Genomic DNA, 18,357 nt, shown 5'->3' with positions numbered 1-18,357 from the left:
ACTGGAGATTTCAGTCGAGTAACAGCTGTTAGATATGATTCTAGATTATTTCCTCATATTCTTTCAAGCCTCTATGCCCTCTAACTATGCAGATTACCAGTATGGATCAATGCACATTTAGGAAAAAGAGGAGAAAGAGAGGTGTTCTTGAGAAAGCAGTATCACAACTGTTCAAAACTTGAAATACAACCCTAGTAACTGAATCCAGAAGTGATGCTGCCTTATTTACGTGCATAAACTGACTACTGGTATACTGGATAGATGGTAAACCGATAAACCAAAATTCACAAGATAAAAGTTTCTTAACACTGTTTGGGAAATGAGGTATTTGTCTGACTTTCCTGTCCTAACAGCATTAGCAGATAGCATTGAGGTACAGAAAACAGAACAAGTCACATTTGGTTGTTGTATTTAGTCTCAATCTCAGCATCTCTTCCTTCACTTTCAAATGAAAGTCAATTTCAAAGATGTTTAAACAAACCACAGCATTTCTATTAGCAGCTAAATCTTCAGTGCTTACCATACTCTTCATGCAATGCACATATGATGTGTAGAGATAACCGCTCATTAAGAGTTCTTCCATCCTTTCAAATAATATGATCTGATTGATACAATAAATAATAAAACAATTGATAACTTGAATTTCCATTTTAAACAAATGCCTTAAATCTCAGTTGAAAGCCAGAAGCTGAGTTAGATGTGAGCTGCAACTGCACCTTTATGCAATTACAGGCTACCTGCAGCCACAGCTCCAACAGCAAAAAATGTGATACATCAAACAGATGAGTGCTGTCCCCTAAGCCAAGGGATCGGTAGTAGCAATTTATAGAGTCACACATTGGAGACCATGCCATAAACAGATGCCTAGTCATACCAAATTCATAACCTCTTAATATCTCAGGCGGAAAAAGATTACTAGTTGTGACTTGCATTTTTTCCAATCCCTTGATCCAAGGAACAATAACCTTGTGAGCAACAATAATAGGTGACAATGAAAAAGACATCAAAGAATTAGAGCAGAATGGGGCAAACTGGACTTTGCCTGATTTCTAAGGATGCTCTTCACATGCAGTAATAATTTCTAAACAGTTAGAGGTAGGACAGTGTTACTGCAGTACTGAATCAACAAATCCGTAGAGAAAGCATATGTAAGAAATATATACAGTTGGTGACTTAGAGCTGAAATCAGGAATTCTCATTTATGGCTGCTTGGTTGAACAGGTTCTTAGGGAAAAATGACAAACCTGAGAGGAAAATACAATGCCCATTCAGGACTGGGTCAGTCCTGAACCTTTATTTAAGTTAAAGGCTGAGAAAAACAAATGTGTGTATTTGCTGGGTCAAAAACGCATGGTCTGAACAGCACCTACAAGTTGGTACAATAAACATTCTGGGACTCTGACTAGACTTGTATTGTGCTTAGTGTCTTAGACTCTCACTTTGGCTCCTACACACTGCAACATACAAATAAACAGCTGCAGAGATAGAAAACATTTGAGGATAAGCGTTAATAAGGCAGTCTTTCCACTTCAGTCTCTGTAGTTATTTTCTGGGATGTACTCTGCATAGATATGGCTTGGGTTCAGAGAAAACTGAATAGAAGATAAAAGGCCCTGATAACCTTCAAAGCTCTACTGTATCACTGAAAAATGAAAGTTTCCCACAGAAGTCTCTGGTGGATTAGCAGCTTCACTGTGCGCTACCCCTCTCCATGGCTTTTCATTATATTTCATAGTCACTTAAGCCTTTTCCTAATAAAAAGACAATGCCCAGGGTGAGATTATGAAATACACCAAAGTTAAGTTGATAACGGTTTAATTAAATGTTGCTCACTAACAACTGGCATGACTCAGACAATAAAAGGGAAAAATGAATGCTGTAATTGCTTCTTTTGCTGCCTTTTCACAATCTTCTCAGATGCTCTTCCCATGACATTGCCTTTCAGAGAACGCTGCAGAAGATCTGGTCGCATGCCGCAGTTGCTCAGCTCTTTTACACTGAGCATGAAGGATTCATTTAACTCCAGGCGGCTGCAGTAAGCCCACAGTTGGTATACAGCAGGCTCTGCATGATTAGATCTTGTCTGCTTCTTTTTAATTAAAATAAGAAGGCCAGGTTTTCAAAGGGAGCAAATGAGCAAAGCTCTGTTGAAAGGAGTATTTACCAATTGAGCTCCCAATGTCAATAGCAAAATCTTCCTGTTAAAGGCAAGCTGTACATTTTAGGGCACGGCTCTCTACAGAGAAGTTTTACGGCACCTTCTATAAGCAAATCTCATCCTCTTAACAAAGACTTAGTAAAGGCACGTGCCTGAATTTGTTTCTTTAGATGTTGTTTCACTCCTTCATGCCCCACAAGTCCGAAGTGGTAAGTTGATAAATGACTACTGTTATTCCCTCCACATTATAACAACTTCACAGTACTTCGCTTTTTCTTATATGCTGTATATGTTCTATATGTAGAACAACTATAGTTCAACAATGTCAGTTTAGACATTTGACTGTGATAAGTCGCTTGGGGTCAACACATACCTGCAGATATTGAAACAGGCAAGTCAGAATTGCACATAACTGTTTTCTGTAGAAGACAGGTTTATACTTCCCCTTAAAAGAAGATTGACTTCACAGCTTTGAATTACATTATGCAATAATCTTCTACATTAAAAACATATGTAGCCCTCTGATAGATGTTCAGTATAATTATCAATTGGTAAAGCCAATTAAATAATAATGTAAATAATGATTAATTTAAATAGTCTAACACTGGGGGTATATAACAGATTTACCCTGGCAAAGTGGAAGTCTACATGAAAGAACACAAAAGGTCATGGAAATTACAAAGGAAAACCTACACTGATTTTGCTTTCACTGACATAAACACCTACACAAATATGCACTAAATACATATATATATATATACTAACATATGAAAAGCAAAACAAATTAAATCCTAATATGCAAAATCCAGCAACAGCATATTTTCTATTCAATGTACAAAACCGCAAGCTGCTGTGAACCACATGCTCTTAGATCACCTGTAGAATAGCCAGGAGATCAATTCAAAATGTCACCTTCCAAACTACAAAAACCTTAATTTGTCTGTCAATTAAAGACATTTTATTGCTACTTGTCAGATTGACACTTATTTTCTGACTAAAACACAGATTCACTCTAAGACTGAATTTTATCTCAGCAAAACTCCTGGCTTCACTTTTGATATGAGAGCATTCACTCTAGACTGGTTTTAGGGTAACAACAGTAAACAAATCCTCTTCCTCTACAACAGAATCCCAGAGTTTTGCAAGATCACTGCTACCTCTTTCAGCTCAGCTCCTCCATCTCCTCACCTACACCACCAGGTGGTTTATCCTTGTTTTATTGCACCAGTTCTGGGCTTCCCCTTCGCTCCTGACTTATCTTCCCTGCCTTCATCTGTAACATTGGCCAAGAGTAATTTTACGACCGCTGATCCATTGTGCTGCATACTGATCAAACAAACCCGCAAAGCAATCCAGCAGATGATGGTGTTTTTCAGATGCTAGTTGTGTCCTCCCAGCAAAGCAGCAATTCAGCAGCAGGCATAGAGGAGTACAGCAGCAAAGAAGAGAGTTTATCTGACACAATATAAGATGGTTGCTCCAAAATAAATTCTTCCTATTATTTGTTATGTTGACCTACAATGTCAGAGGCAGGTTGAATAGCAGTAGAGGTTGGACCTTCACACCAATATTCCATTACATATTGTTGCTGTATGACAGATGGCAGAAGAAGGGCAGTGTGACAAAATGGCATCACCCAGCTATCCTACATGCTTATCTCTTTTGGAATAGACTATGGATCCCGGTCCATTGTAGGAGCTGAGGTCTTCTAGTTCAACATCAAAAGAATGAACTACATAACCTGTTACCAGTGTGGAACTTTTTATATTTTTTGAGTAACAACAACCTCATTAACCAGGATTGACCATTCTTTACAATACTCCCTAGTACTAGAAGAACAACAGTAGTTATTTTCTATTTCTGTTCAGAGAACTGAAATAGAAGAAGCAAAACATCCACCACATGATAGTCCCTTTTAACAGCATTGTTTAGGAAAGGAAAATGTACTCTCATAAACTGCTATAATTTCTCTGGACAAAACAGAATGGGTCATTATATGATGCGTGTCTGGATCAGTAGACTAGGCTAGAATGATGGTCATTTTTCTGTACGTGTATAACACAGAAGAAAAAAAATGTGACCTTAAGAAAATGTGTGTGTAACTGCTTCAGCAAAAATAGAAGCTAGAACTGGAAAACAGAAAACTATAAAGGATTCCAGAAAGTAGAATACAAATCAATATAGTAAAAAGATATTCTGGTTATTTCTAGAGACATAAAAATTCATGAGTTCAGTAATTTGCCATTATTAACTTCATTTTTGATGAGACATAATTTAGTTCATGAAACTTTCGATTTTAGAATGGATTCCCCTGAGATTCTGTTATGAATTACTCTCAATTTTTTTTCTGTTCAGTATAGTCATCTACATCTACGTTTATCCACTTAAGAAATTTTCATAAAATGGATAATTTGCAGATTATACTTTTCAGTTCATCACCAGCATAAAAGTAATCTCCCTTGACAGGTACAATAATAAAAGATATGTATATCAATTTATGCACATGAACTATAATTACTTGTTGAAAATTATTCTTACTAGAAATTTAAGTTATAATCTGCTATAGTACCTGAGAAAAAAATCCTAAAGATTTTTTAAGTTGCTTGTAATAATTGCAGAGACAATTCAGTCACTTGCAACTCAGGGCATGTTATTCTGTAACGACTTCTGTTCACTACACAAATAGCTTCAAATCAGTTTGTAACCACCTTGTACTCCTAAAGAGAAATCTCATGTTTATATCTAGGAACACAGTAAAACAAGTTATTCAACAAGAGATTGATCAGTTCTAGTTTAAGAAAACAAACCTAACTGTGGTTAGTATTCCTCATCCCTTTATTCGCATCCCTCTTTCAATGAATTCTCACCTGTCTGCAATTGTTTCATTCTTTGTCTGTGTTATTACACCAGCTCACCGCTTCACTGAGACTGATGGAAGCACTGGCTGCTAGCTGGCAGCTCTCTCCTATGGAGGGGATTACTCTGACCTTTCACTCATCCTCTGTGTTCTGTTCCCCTCTAAACTGGACAGGTCAGATATGATGCAAGACAGAAGAGTATTTTTCACTATCAAGTATTTCTAACAAACAGCAAAACAAACTTTTCTTATCCTCCAGAAGTTTCATATTCTCCATTTATCATCAACATTAAAATATCTCAATACTATCAACAATTTAATATCATTACAACTTGTCAGTGGTCGAGACCTTCTAGACAATGGAAACCACATAGTAAATCCTTGCTATGCATTTAGTTCTAAAAAGGTTCAACACACTCAGCTGCACCAGCCATCATCACATGGAAGCTGCTTCCTGTAAATTACTGCCTCTAAGTACTTGCTTTACAACAACACCATGTTGCAACCTGTTGCATTAGCCCTGTGTACTCTTTATGAAATGAAACTGTAGATGTTCAGTCCAAACTTATGTTTACAATAACTAATCCACAGCACTAAGGTACTGAACAGTGCTAAAAAACAAACTACTGATCTATTAGATTGTACGATGTTCTATAAAAGAATATGAACAGCTTACGTAAATCTGCATTCATGATATATGTACTTCTGCTAAATTACTATGAAAATATGCCCCAAAATATAAATGTATCATAACGTTGCAGATTTCTGCTAGTATTTCTGATAATTTGCTGGCAGTTGCATTAACCTTCTCATTTAGTCAGGACAATGCTGGTACCCACATCGTCTGTTGCAAAAGCCATACACAGATTACAAAACTGTCTTCAGTGGAAACAAGACTGCAAACGAATAGAAAGTTAAATACAAAGCTGTTACTGGAATTGTGAAATAGTAACAAAGAATAGCAAAATGATCACATATAAGATGATATTACAGTGTTTTCAAAGTTAAGATTTGCATCTGCCATATTTCATTACATTTCAGTTCCTAATTCGTTCTCATGATGTAACTTGTTATAGCAATACCTCAAGCTTAAAGCCAACATTTATCTTGAGCTAAAACCAAATTTGTTCCCTTCCATGAGCACGTGCATTATACATTTCATGTTCAGAAATAAAAAGAAATATCATTAATTCCACTACATGCATAACTCTGTTCTTAGCTTCACACATCATTGCCCACTTCAAAAACAGCCTGAAGAAATTGATAATCTACACAGCCTAAGGATACACGTTCCTTGTTACCACCACAGGTACTGTATGATGTGCTAATTGCACTTGTAATCTAATCTAAGTCTCTCCCACTTTTCTGTCTCTCCATTTCACATAAAAAAAAACACCCACTGCCACTCAGAAATATGCAGATCAACTCTTTCCTCCTTAACAGCTTCATTTCTAAAGACTTACAAAATAACTAGTAAAATAAGAAAGAATTAAAACATCTGAGTCACTTTGTTGATCAATTATTTTTATCTTGTTCATCTTTCATTTTTATTCAACTAATAACAACTTAATACCTCGACTGATTTCTTTAACCTCAGGTACCCTCGTATCTCCTACTCCTACTCTATTCTTCATAAACAGACCACTCCCTCATGACCTACTAAATCTTGCTGTAAACTACTACTCTCAGAAACTGATACATGCAATCTATCTATATACATGTCCAGGTAGCATTTCAGCCTATCCTTAAATGGATTATTTAAACCATCTGTAAGTGTTGTCCACTCCCCAGCAATTCCAAATGATTAGCTCATGTCAGAAACTTTAAGAAGCTATCGTTGGATGAGCCAAGTCCCATACTTCTACATTCCATTCAGCTTGATTATATCACTACTGTGCCTGCTGCAAAGAATAAGCAGACAGAACCATGGAATCATTAAGGTTTTAAAAGACTTCTAGTATCATCTTGTCTGATCATGAGCCCATGCCCATTAACCATGTCCCTCAGTGCCACATCTCCACATTTCTTTAGCACCGCCAGGGACAGTGACCCCACCACCTTCCTAGGCAGCCTGTGCCAGTGCATCACCACTCTTCCAGAGAAGAGATATTTCTTCATGTCCCACTTGCCCTAAGTTGTGCCAGGGGAGGTTTATTACCTCTCATCCTATTGCAGTTACTTGGGAAAAGTGGCCAAACCCAATCTCACTGAAACTTCCTTTCAGGGAGCTGTAGAGGGCAAGGAGGTCTTCCCCTGAGCCTCCCCTCCTCCAAACTAAAAAACCTCAGTTGCCTCATCCACTCCTCATAAAACTTGCACTCCAGACCCTTCACTAGCTTCACTGCCCTATAAGTACAACATTACCCAGAATCTTACAATATTCTCATGCTGGGAGCCAGATCAGCAGTCTAAAAGAACTAGGTTATATACTGTCTTCTTACCCATCTTGACATACTTTATGTTCAATCATGTTTGTTTCTTAGGTTACAGCAGAGCACACATCCGCTTCTTCTGTTTCATTTGGAAAGTGAACAGCACTTGTGGGCTCTGGTAGAAATACATATTGAAATGACAGTCCTAATTAATAATCCATCAAACTGTCTTTTTATACACATTTTAAGCATCTTAATTTATTGAAAACATCTTCAACAGAAGTTCAGCCAATAGATAAAATGATGTAGGAGAGGAAAAAGTGTCCCTGAAGGGAGATCATTAGTCTTTCCTTCTTTTGCTGATAGTGTTGTCATAGAAACAGCAGAAAAGAAAGAATACTCTATTAACTCACCTGGATTTATTGAGTTGCTTGTTCCCTGCCACCATTCACCATAAAAATGGAATAGATACATCTTAGACTAGAAGAATGATGTCATAAAATACCTTAAAATCAAATATTTGAAAAATACTGCAGACGTTGGTTTTGTAAAAAATTCATTAAAAAAAATATGAGATAGATATGAAGGTAGAAAAACTATTTTAAATATCTGAATTATTTCTTTAAAGATTATTAAAATACACCAGTATTCACACATTTAGAATATACAATACAATTATAGCAATTCATGTATAGATAACAGTGGAAAGGAAAAGCATAAGAGAAATCCTATTGTAGATTTTCAACACAGAGGCAAAAAATCAATCAGGAACATTAATCCTCCTTTCATGACTATGCTCCTGATTCAGGCTACTGCAAAAGCATACATCCATTAATGAAAGCACTTATGGAATAGTGTGTGCTAGCTTGATAGCTTAAAACTGAGCCTGAACTTTAAATACCATTTCAACCCTATTTTGGTGGCTCGAAGGTTCATAAAACTTTGACTAAGACTCATGGAAGATGAGCCTCAGCTCTTTCAAATGAACAATTCCAACCCTATTGTGTTAGAAACAAAGCATCTTTAAAATGTATAGATAAAACAGTGCTGAATGCAGCTTTTTTCTGGTAATTAGTCTCTGAAAGAAGATAAATTGTCTCACATCATGAAACACAGCAGATTACATAGCACATTTCTGTAAACAGGTTGTTACGAGGGTTAAATTGCTTATATATATTTTTTTTGTGTCCATTAGAGAGCTCAATGATACTATGGTATTATGCCTGTCTTGCCACTTCCAGTTAATGCTTTCAACTCTTGCCTAAATACAAATTAACATGAAATCAGGTAATAGTTGAGAGATTCTCAAGATAACAAATCTATGCTATCTGAGTAAAGATGCTGAAACTAGAACAACTTCCAAGCTGTTCAGTTATGATGATCTCGCATAAAAACAATGTACTGCAGCTCATTAATTTCAGAACTTGCTTTCATTTAATTACTCACTGGATAATTACAAAGTTGCAGAGAGAGCTGTACTTTAGAATTTTATTATATAATATAATTTCTCTAATAGTAAAGTAACAGAAATAAATATGAGTGGAAGGGAAAGAAAATGATTACCAAAACTAAGACTGAAGACTTTTACCTTCCTAAAGCACAGCATTACCACAGAATGGCTTACATTGAAAGGGACCTTAAAGATCTAGTTTCAACTCCCTGCCATGGGCGGCATTGCTAATTGATAGATCAAGCAATAGATCAGGCTGCCCAGGGCCCCATGCAATCCAGCCCTGAACACCTTCAGGGATGGGGCACCCACAGCTTCTCTGGGCAGTCTGTGCCAGCACCCCACTGCCCTCTGGCCTTGTAAGAGCATAAAGCAGCAGAAAACTGAGTATCAGGAAGCAATTACTTAACATCTAAAATACAGACTTTACAGTAGAAAATATATAATTCCAGAAAACTTGTACAGAGATAATAAATCAAAATGTGAGATTTTAATTAGATATAAGGATGATTTCTTTTATCTCCAGAAAAATGTCAATAAATCATAAAACCATGACAGACAATTAACCAAAAAAGGATAGAAGGATAGCACAGTAATCATAAGTAAAAGCAATATAAAAAAACTCAGGGAATAACTGATTGCTGCAGCAGAGGTATGCCAAATGATGAAAAAAATGAACAGAAAAAACACATCAAAGATTAAATAGTCATTAAGGAATTCTCTTAAGAGCAGTGACACAACTGTAAAGACAGAAAGGGCCAGACTCATTGACCACCAGAAGACCTTGTAAGAATGTCTATCAGCATAGCTGTGCTATCAATAGCAATAAGGGTAACAAAAGGATAAATTAAATGACTGACAGTATGCACCTTTATAAAGTAATAAGGAGAAAATAATGTTACATCATGAGATTCATTAATGAGGAAATAATTCCAAGTGAAGTGAATAATGTACATATGTATCCTCTCAGTTTACCGAGAATACACTACAAATTTAAAGAGAAATTCTCTATTTATATAAATGGATTGGGAAATTGAATGTATTTTGATAACTGAAGAGAGTGGAACATGCTTCTTAAAAAGCGAACTCCTTCTGCAACACATTCTTCACAGTACCTAAAAAGGAGCAGATTGTATATATATGTATACTACACACACATATACCCTTGTATACGCTGCATGCTTGTGATGAAAAATGAGCCTCAGCAGAATCCAGGGACAGAGGCAAACACATGCTAGGTACCTGGATCCTATTTTAATCCTAAATTCTCAAGGCAGTTTGTCACAATAAGAATTACAGTTGCAAACTTAAAGGTGATTCTAAATTTTCTTTGTTCGAGAACTATTAGATCCCCACTGCACATAAATGAGAAGACTGAAGTGGATGATTACTGAACTGATTCATGGCCTCCAGATGCTAAATTCAATCCATAAAGGCGTTCAGGCAATGAAGCAATGAAAATAGCTGATACAGGGATGCTACCAAGTCCTAAAAGATATTGGAAAATATCACTTCAAACAGCAAGCCAACAGCATACATTATTCACCCCTCTAGCAGAACAACACCTGTCCAAAAAGCTGAGAAAAGCAGCATCAATAACACAGATTGCATTTCAATTGTCTTTCAGATGTCCTCTAGCTACACCAGTTATCAGTGATTTAAGAAACTTTGAGCCAATACAGAGAAATAAGATACTGCCCTTCCAGCACAGCTCTTGCAAATCACTAGTATTCAGCAATCACTAATAAGTAATAAAATATGCATCTGTTCATTCTGTTGATATTTCCATGAGATAACTTTAATCTATGGGAGCAAAATATTGAGCAGAGCATTAGATCACATAGCTTAAAATACATAATCCTGCGAAAAAAAACACAAGATAGCTATTTTAGCTTCAAAGAAAGAGCACTGCTGTTCAGATAAGTATTTCCACTGTGTGTCTCTAGCTCCCCTGTCAGCCACTCAGCAAATTAATCTAAAATTGTTTCATTTGTGTCTAAAGGATTTACATATACAATCAACCTTTCTCCACTAGTGGTCAGGCATCTTTATACAAGACATGATTCACTACTAACCAGAAAAATTCACATGCTCCAAGACTCTCCCACCAGGTGAGAAAATTCAAAAGCACACCACAAAGATTTAGATGAAAAAATGACCAAAATAACAAGATTACTTGTTTGGTGATTTTTTTTATCCTCACCATTCATCAAATGAACATAATAAACCATGGACACTTTCTTGTTTATGTCCTAATTGCACTGCCCAAAGTACATAAGCTTAAAAAAAATCATGCAAGAAAGGTAGCTGGAATCACAATGCTATTCTCACTGAGACAAGTTATTAAATATAATTTAATAAATTCTACCACTGCAGAGCATACAACTACTTAGAGCTGAACAATTTAAAAGGTCTTCCCTATCCGTTGAATCTAACAAAATTTCAAGAGCTTCATACAAAATAAATAGACTCAACTCTACAAACTGAAAGAACAACACAGCATGAGGGACATCTCAACTTCTCACATCAGATGAGAATCTTACTTACCTGAAAACAAATCTAAATTGGTTAAATAAGAGCAATGAGAGCAGGGTTGAATAAACACAAAGAAATAGCTGCTATATTTTCATTAACATCCCATAGTAGATTTTATAAACACATCCTTTTATTTTTCTAAAGCTGCTTAAGTAACATTGCTGTATTGATTTTCTCAGCATTCCTGTTTTATGAGCTAGGCAAGTTAATGTTGTAACTTCTATTTTTCAAATGCTCTACAGCTTACATTACAACTAAAACTGAGTGAAATTTCTGAGCATGTCACGGCCTCCATTAAAACTAAGAGGAGTTATGATACTTAAGACTGATTCAGTTACTCCTTTTAAAGCGACACAGCATAAACAGAATAAGTTACATTAAAACTAATGGAAAAGGCTTGTGAAGCGCAGAAAGCAAAAGAAAAATTAGGAGGGTATAAAGAGGAAAGGTGTGATTACTCCCAGCTTTGTACAAAGACACACATTTACTTACAGATGCTAAGTTTTGTTTACACTGTTGAAAGAGTTATCTGTTTTCCAGTTGTAGGCGATTTTGAGCCAATTAGGAAAAGAACCAGTTTACTTCTGTGTGAATGCAGTCACACACTTGACGTTGCTTTCAAGAGCCTTAGAAATTATATTGAAATATCCATTTGCTTCCATATAGTTTTGACTGGAAATGGCACGACATAAGTAACTCTTATGAAGTTCAGCACTGCAGTTCTCAGAATTCCCAGTCAGCTCCAACTTGGAGACCACCTGAAGTCCTCGTAGGCATCAATTTTAAGTACTACTGGATCGTACAGGGATACTTACGTCTTTACAGCACTCAACAATGTGTTGCTTATTCTATGCCAGATGCAACATAGCATCTGAGCATACAGAGAATGTATGGGGGCTGAGAGCACACCTTGCCAGGAACTGTACAGAACAGGCAAGGCTCAGGCAGGCAGCTTCTGAAGTCTGCAGTGAGCTTCATTCTGTCTACCTCTTCTCTGTTATTTTGAGTGGATGTTTAGTTTTTTATATTACACTGTCATATAGAGAAGACTGAAGTTTTTTGCGAATCTTGCTGAAAACTTCGATACTACATACGTATGTTATGCCCCTCTATTACCAGACAATTTTTTTTTATTTCCACTTATATTTTCCTTTTGTACTTGAATGTGAAATGTGAAATTATGAAAAGGACCTGGAAAAATAACCATACAGAAACATTACATTACTAAACGCAATAGAGTTTACTCACTAATACAGGCATGGAGTAGAACATAATTCACTTAACATTAAAAATAAAAAGGATCATGTTAATTTACGTGAGAATTATTCAATGTGATATAATAATTATAACCACAGTGAGTGACTACAAGGACATGATATCTAAATACTTGAAAATTACTAAATCAAAATACTTCGTTGTCGTTGGTCCAAAGATGAAAAGTTTGCAGGCATAACACAAACCTTCGTCTGTCACCTGCATGCAACAGTTTGCAATTAATAAAACTTGTGTTAAGAATCAAGCATACAACAACAACACATGCACACTATTTTTTGCTGTTCTTTTTCTGCTGGTCAGGTTTGTTCCCAAGATAACTGCAGACATATGTAGTCAGAAGTAAACAGAGATACACAGACAAGTTGGTTTTGAAATTGAGATAAACTGATGTTGATGAAGATGGAAAATGGGATCACGACACAATTATCAATTATTGTGAAAGTAACTTTATTAAAACAATCAGCCAGAGCAGGAATAATGACTGTGCACATCTTCACGTGTCAATATTGTACAGCTCCTGAAAAAGAAAAGGGAATACATGAAAAAATAATCCAGTGCTCTACAAAGTGCATTATCGATATTTTCACATTGCTTACCCTTCTCCACTTCTTCCAGCAACTATTGGCAGGATGCTGTATCTGCTCATTCTAGGCACAGAGGACACAAAGATTTAGTTCACCATCAGAAACATCGACTTTTCTATGCAACTGCAATATATTTTTCAAGTGCACCACTGTCATAGAACATTTATTGTGATATTCACCTTATGCCTTCTGAATCCTTGCATCTTTTCTGGATGAGACTTGACACCTACGTGACACCTCAAAGCAGCAACCAATAAAGTAACAGTGATTCACTGTGGCTGCATAAACATGGCACAGCTCTGGCATTTGGAGCCTCTTCTCCTGTAGCAAAATAACTATACACAGTAAACAACTAATAAAAACCACATCCTAGTAGTCAAACAATGGACTCCAAGTTCTCCCAGGCATGTACATGATTTATTTACTAATTTGAAGTCCTTTCCCAGGTTCCCGATCAACTAGAAACACAAAGCCTCACTGGCTTCTGTATCACAACTTCTGGCAGCTGCTTCCACCATCACTTTGCATGTGCAAGTCTTGCCTTTGTTCTGCTGTGCTTATTTCAACAGCATACAATACGTACAAGTCACTATCTACATATGTTTACAGCTGATTAAATCATCACAGACCAAACAAGGCCAAGAGTAAAATTTCAACACTGCAAGTCAACTTATTGTGTTAGTACACTTCTGTGCTGCCCATTTTAACAATTCGTCAAGCAGAGCAAGGCATTTACTAAATACCATATTCAAAACACAGGTTACAAGACTGACTAGATATAAGGTCACATTTAAATACACAGCTGTTGTTCAACTGGTGCTATCCAATCACCTGTATTTCATGATAAAAAGCAATCACCTTTCTGAAACACCAGCCACAAAGTAAACCCAGGGGACATGCCTAACCCCACATCAAAATATCTGCATAATTTGCATACATTATCGACATAATAAAGCAAAAAACCACCAACAAAAACAACAAAAACAAAACCATGTAGGCAGTTGAAATCCAGCATCAAAGCACAATTATCTTTATCTGAAGTGACAATAGAGCACAACTGTTCTTAAACGAGCCCCATGCAGAAGTGGTTTGTACCTGGCAATAGGAGCTATGCAATGACTTACCTGGAAGCTTGCACAAAATATCCCTTTTCTTAAGGTTCCAGTATTTCTTTTTACTCCTCAGATAACATCTTGACATTACTCGTTCCTCTCTAATTGGCACATAGCTGTAGACTGCACACACTTGCATAGGAAGTGACAAAGTTATATGTAGCATTACTGATGACATAAACCCAATTTACAGAGACTTATACTGTGCTTAACACAACCACCATCTCCTCCCAGACCATCAAACAGAGAAACCATGACCAATTCTGGCTTTCTAAAACTGAGCTTACTTCACCTGGCGTAGGGAACCTACTTTGGCTGGGGGGTTGAACTCAATGATTTCTTGAGGTCCCTTCGAACCCCTATGATTCTATGATTCTACTATGTTATCAATATATAGATGGACAGATTGATAGAGAGTCTCCAAAAGCTCCATCACAAGTGGTTAGTTAGCTAATTAGAAGAAAATTCAGCAATCAAAGAGGTTGGTCAGAATAAATAACACAAATTGTCACTATTTTACCCACGTAGTTGACAAAATGCTTACGAAGTGTTACAGGCCAATACAGTAAACATAAATTAATCATTTGTTAAATCTTAGTCTTGCCTTCTAATGCAAATTCATCCAGCATAATCCATTCCTGACGTAGCAAACGTAGGTAAATTGACAAAGGACACACAAAGAGAGCAGTACAGCTTCCAGTGCAGTAACCGCAGATGGTCACAACCTCTCAGGGATAAACCTCTTTCTCTGACTGAAACAAAACCAACCAGATCTGCAGATCTGAGTCAAGCTGTTGAAAGAGGTCCCTCAGCATGTTCACCACATACACTTAGGTTTCTTTTCAGAGGTATGCTTTCCTAAGAAGGTGCAGCCAGTGGCAGAACTTCCTGCCCAAGGAAATTCTGTTCTCTCCATTAATCCCATAGCATACAGCAGTTTTTTTTCTATTCAGTTCACTCTTCTGGTGTTCTTTTCTCTAGAGTTGATAACTGACTGCTCCTCCCAGCTAAAATAATCCTGTGAAGATTCAAAGCCATTTAATGTCACAGAATACTGCTGTTATTTTGCAGCATACTCAAAAGAAATGGGTATTTCAAAAAGTAAACAGAAATACAGGTCCCAAAACAGAAACCCTTGATAAATTCAGAATAAAAGTAAAGAAAAGTTTGGACAGGATTAGTAACGAAGGGATTAAAGGAGCAATGACAATAAATAACATTATTTCAATATACTCTCTTACTGCTTCAGGAATTATTTAATTAAATGAGTACAGGGATATGATAAAATACATTAAATGCTTAAAGAACAATATATTTACCAGACAGATCGACTTCGAGATTACCGGGAGATGATTATAATCAGAATATCTAATAATAGAATACGTGTAACCAGAAACATCAAACAGTCAGAGTCCCATGTTATCATTAAAGGATTGACCTGCTTTATATTAAAAAATAAATAAATACAATAAAATAGAAAAGGTGTACAGGGAAAGCTGAAGTTGAGCTTTTAACCATTTTCTTTTAAGTACATATATTCTTCTCTCACACAAATGAACATACGTTCTCTCTTCCAGTGAAGATATTGTTACAGGGCTTTTATAACAGATGAAAGTTGCTAAATAAGAAGGAAAGCCACAGCCATCCGCTGGTATTTATTTTCATTGTGTGTTTGCTATTACAAGACACTGAGTTTTAGAGGACGTCTCACCAGCTACACATCCGTGAGCTGCGCAGGAACTAATGAACTTTGCTTCTTTATTTCTTCTTAAACAGTAAAAATAGATTTGTTTCTATTTTTCAGTCTTGCTCATATTGCTGCTGATCAGCAGAGCATCTTTTGTGCTTATCAAAAATCAAAATGCATGACCAAAGCTCCCAGAGTCAATTTATCAGTGTTCCCAGAGTTTTAGGCATACAAGCAATCTTATCACAGTGAGGACACAGTAAGAATCAGCAGAGTGAAAACAAAGCAGGCCCTTTCTTCTCCAGTATTAACAGCTGTTCAGAATACAAAAAAAAACAACCAACCAAAACAAAACAAAAGAACACCTTTCACACTGTAGTCATTGCAAGGAGATGTATAAAGAGTAATTTTAATAATATTGTAGCTCCTGGGTTACTTTAATGCTCTGCTTAATTTAATGTAATGACTACTTCCATCAACAATGCAGCCTACCTGTAGTACTTGCCTCAGATGGTTTTTATTTATTTATTTTTATTTTTATTTTTCTCTGTGTCTACTTCACGTTACTGTTACAGAACAGAAGAGAAAGTTTCTGGAAGATCAGATGAACTGCTGCCTTAGTTTCAGACACAGCAGACAGTTGCAGCTACAGTAGTCATGTTTGTTCATGTATCAGAGCAGGTTTTTCTAAAAGTCACTCACTTTTTTACTTCACCCGTTGGTACACTAACTCTACTCATTCTTGCTGTAATCAAGCTGATGAATCCTTGTCTTGACTGCTGACTGACTCAGCCCATAATATTTATTTCTAAAGGTCACCCTCTGGCTTGTGCATCTATTTTACCTGGGAGTTAGAGCAGCGATTTTACTCTGCAAATGGGACATGCATGCACAAGGTTGGTCTCCCCAAGCCAGCATTACACCGAATGAACCTTAGCAGCCTTACTGGCTCTCAGAGATATGGCTTCACCATCAATATTTCCATCAGATAAAATAACAACATAAAAACAATTCTAACATTCAGCTCTGAAAATCGAGAAAACAGATACCTGTATGTAGATACCCCTTCACACTATCCAGAACAAATCACTTGGTTTTATCATTCAGTAAGAGTTTCTTCTTGAAGCCTCCCCCATTTGTTAAAACTCGCTGAACAACAAAAACATTACCAACAGCCAGGCTGTTTTCAATTGACACAAACAGCATGAGAAGACTTTCAGCTTATTTGTAGGAACATCATGATAATGTTTAACTCTGCAAATGATTACCACCAGAGCTTGTGGGAGAAGGCATACAGCAGGCACAAAAGGACACACAAACTCATAGACAGCAGATGCCGAATAGGACAGTAAAAGGATTGGGCAGGTATGTATACTCCCATCAACTCTGGGCTCTTCTGTGTATGGCAAATAAAAAATGCCTTTGCTCATCTACTTTCCCCAGAGAGTGCCAGCTAAGCCAGATAGATCATTCATCTGTACACTGGGGCAGCGACACAGATGACTGTTCATATCTTCAGGAGCTTCAAGCTTTATTGTGGAAGGAGTTCAGCCTTCCCTGGGAAGCCTTCACTCTTAAAGCAAGTTATGAAAAAGCTACAAAAACAATTTTCAATCCAGGGCAAGGACTGAAACTAACTTTTCATATACTCTTCATAATTGCCTCAATTCACCGAATTACAAGATGTTTCCAAGCCGAAGTGCAGTGGTATCTTCCCTTACTTCATTACCATCTTGCAAGAACAAAGTGAAACTCAGAACCTCTGCTTCAAGAGTGAAAATCTACTGCTACTCAAGGGTTATGCTATTTTTCTCAAAGAAGAGGGGAACTTGAAAGGCAAAATTTCCAGAAGGTGATGGAAAAGGAATTCCTAAAGCAACTGAACTCACATATGCAAAGAAAACACTAGAAAGCATGCACTGGATCCCATACAACCAAAGCCAACTCTGTATCACCCACACACCTATTTTTCATAATTGGAAAATACTTATCCCTGTTACTGAGATTATTTTATATGGTACACAAGTAAACTCATGGGAAAGATGTTGCATTAGTGACCCTAATGGGATCAGTTTATCATCACCAAATGTCTCTGCTTACACTTCTTAAGTGGTTCCTAAAAAAAACCAAAAAGCCCGGAGAAAGCTTTAGGAAGGGCAAGCATTTCACTTTTATGTATGATTCTCAATCTTGCTTTGTCCTAGCCCACAGAATTATACCTTAGACTTCTGTCACATCTTAGATTTCTGTCAAAATATTTCCATTCTAGAGATACATAGCTTCATTAATTTCTATACCATTAGGATCTGTTCCAATATTAAATAAGA

The 18,357-nt window shown here is 36.7% G+C and overlaps 1 protein-coding gene and 1 long non-coding RNA gene across 2 annotated transcripts in view; both read right to left on the bottom strand.

Annotated features, from left to right (window-relative positions):
- Positions 1 to 18,357, bottom strand: part of NRG3 (neuregulin 3) — a 346,526-nt gene that overhangs the window by 42,487 nt on the left and 285,682 nt on the right. The window lies entirely within an intron of this gene.
- On the bottom strand, positions 13,083 to 13,536 carry LOC136055199 (uncharacterized). The gene is made up of 3 exons (XR_010622818.1): positions 13,411 to 13,536; positions 13,244 to 13,294; positions 13,083 to 13,164 (listed from the first exon to the last, which is right to left on the bottom strand). It is a non-coding gene; the product is annotated as an uncharacterized LOC136055199 (long non-coding RNA).

The sequence above is a fragment of the Cyrtonyx montezumae genome, unplaced genomic scaffold, assembly GCF_038088225.1.
Source record: "Cyrtonyx montezumae isolate F1298 unplaced genomic scaffold, pur_monq_1.0 scaffold_4, whole genome shotgun sequence".
Lineage (NCBI taxonomy): Eukaryota > Metazoa > Chordata > Aves > Galliformes > Odontophoridae > Cyrtonyx > Cyrtonyx montezumae.
The sequence above is the reverse complement of the archived record's forward strand: the minus strand, read 5'-3'. Positions and strand labels throughout refer to the sequence as shown.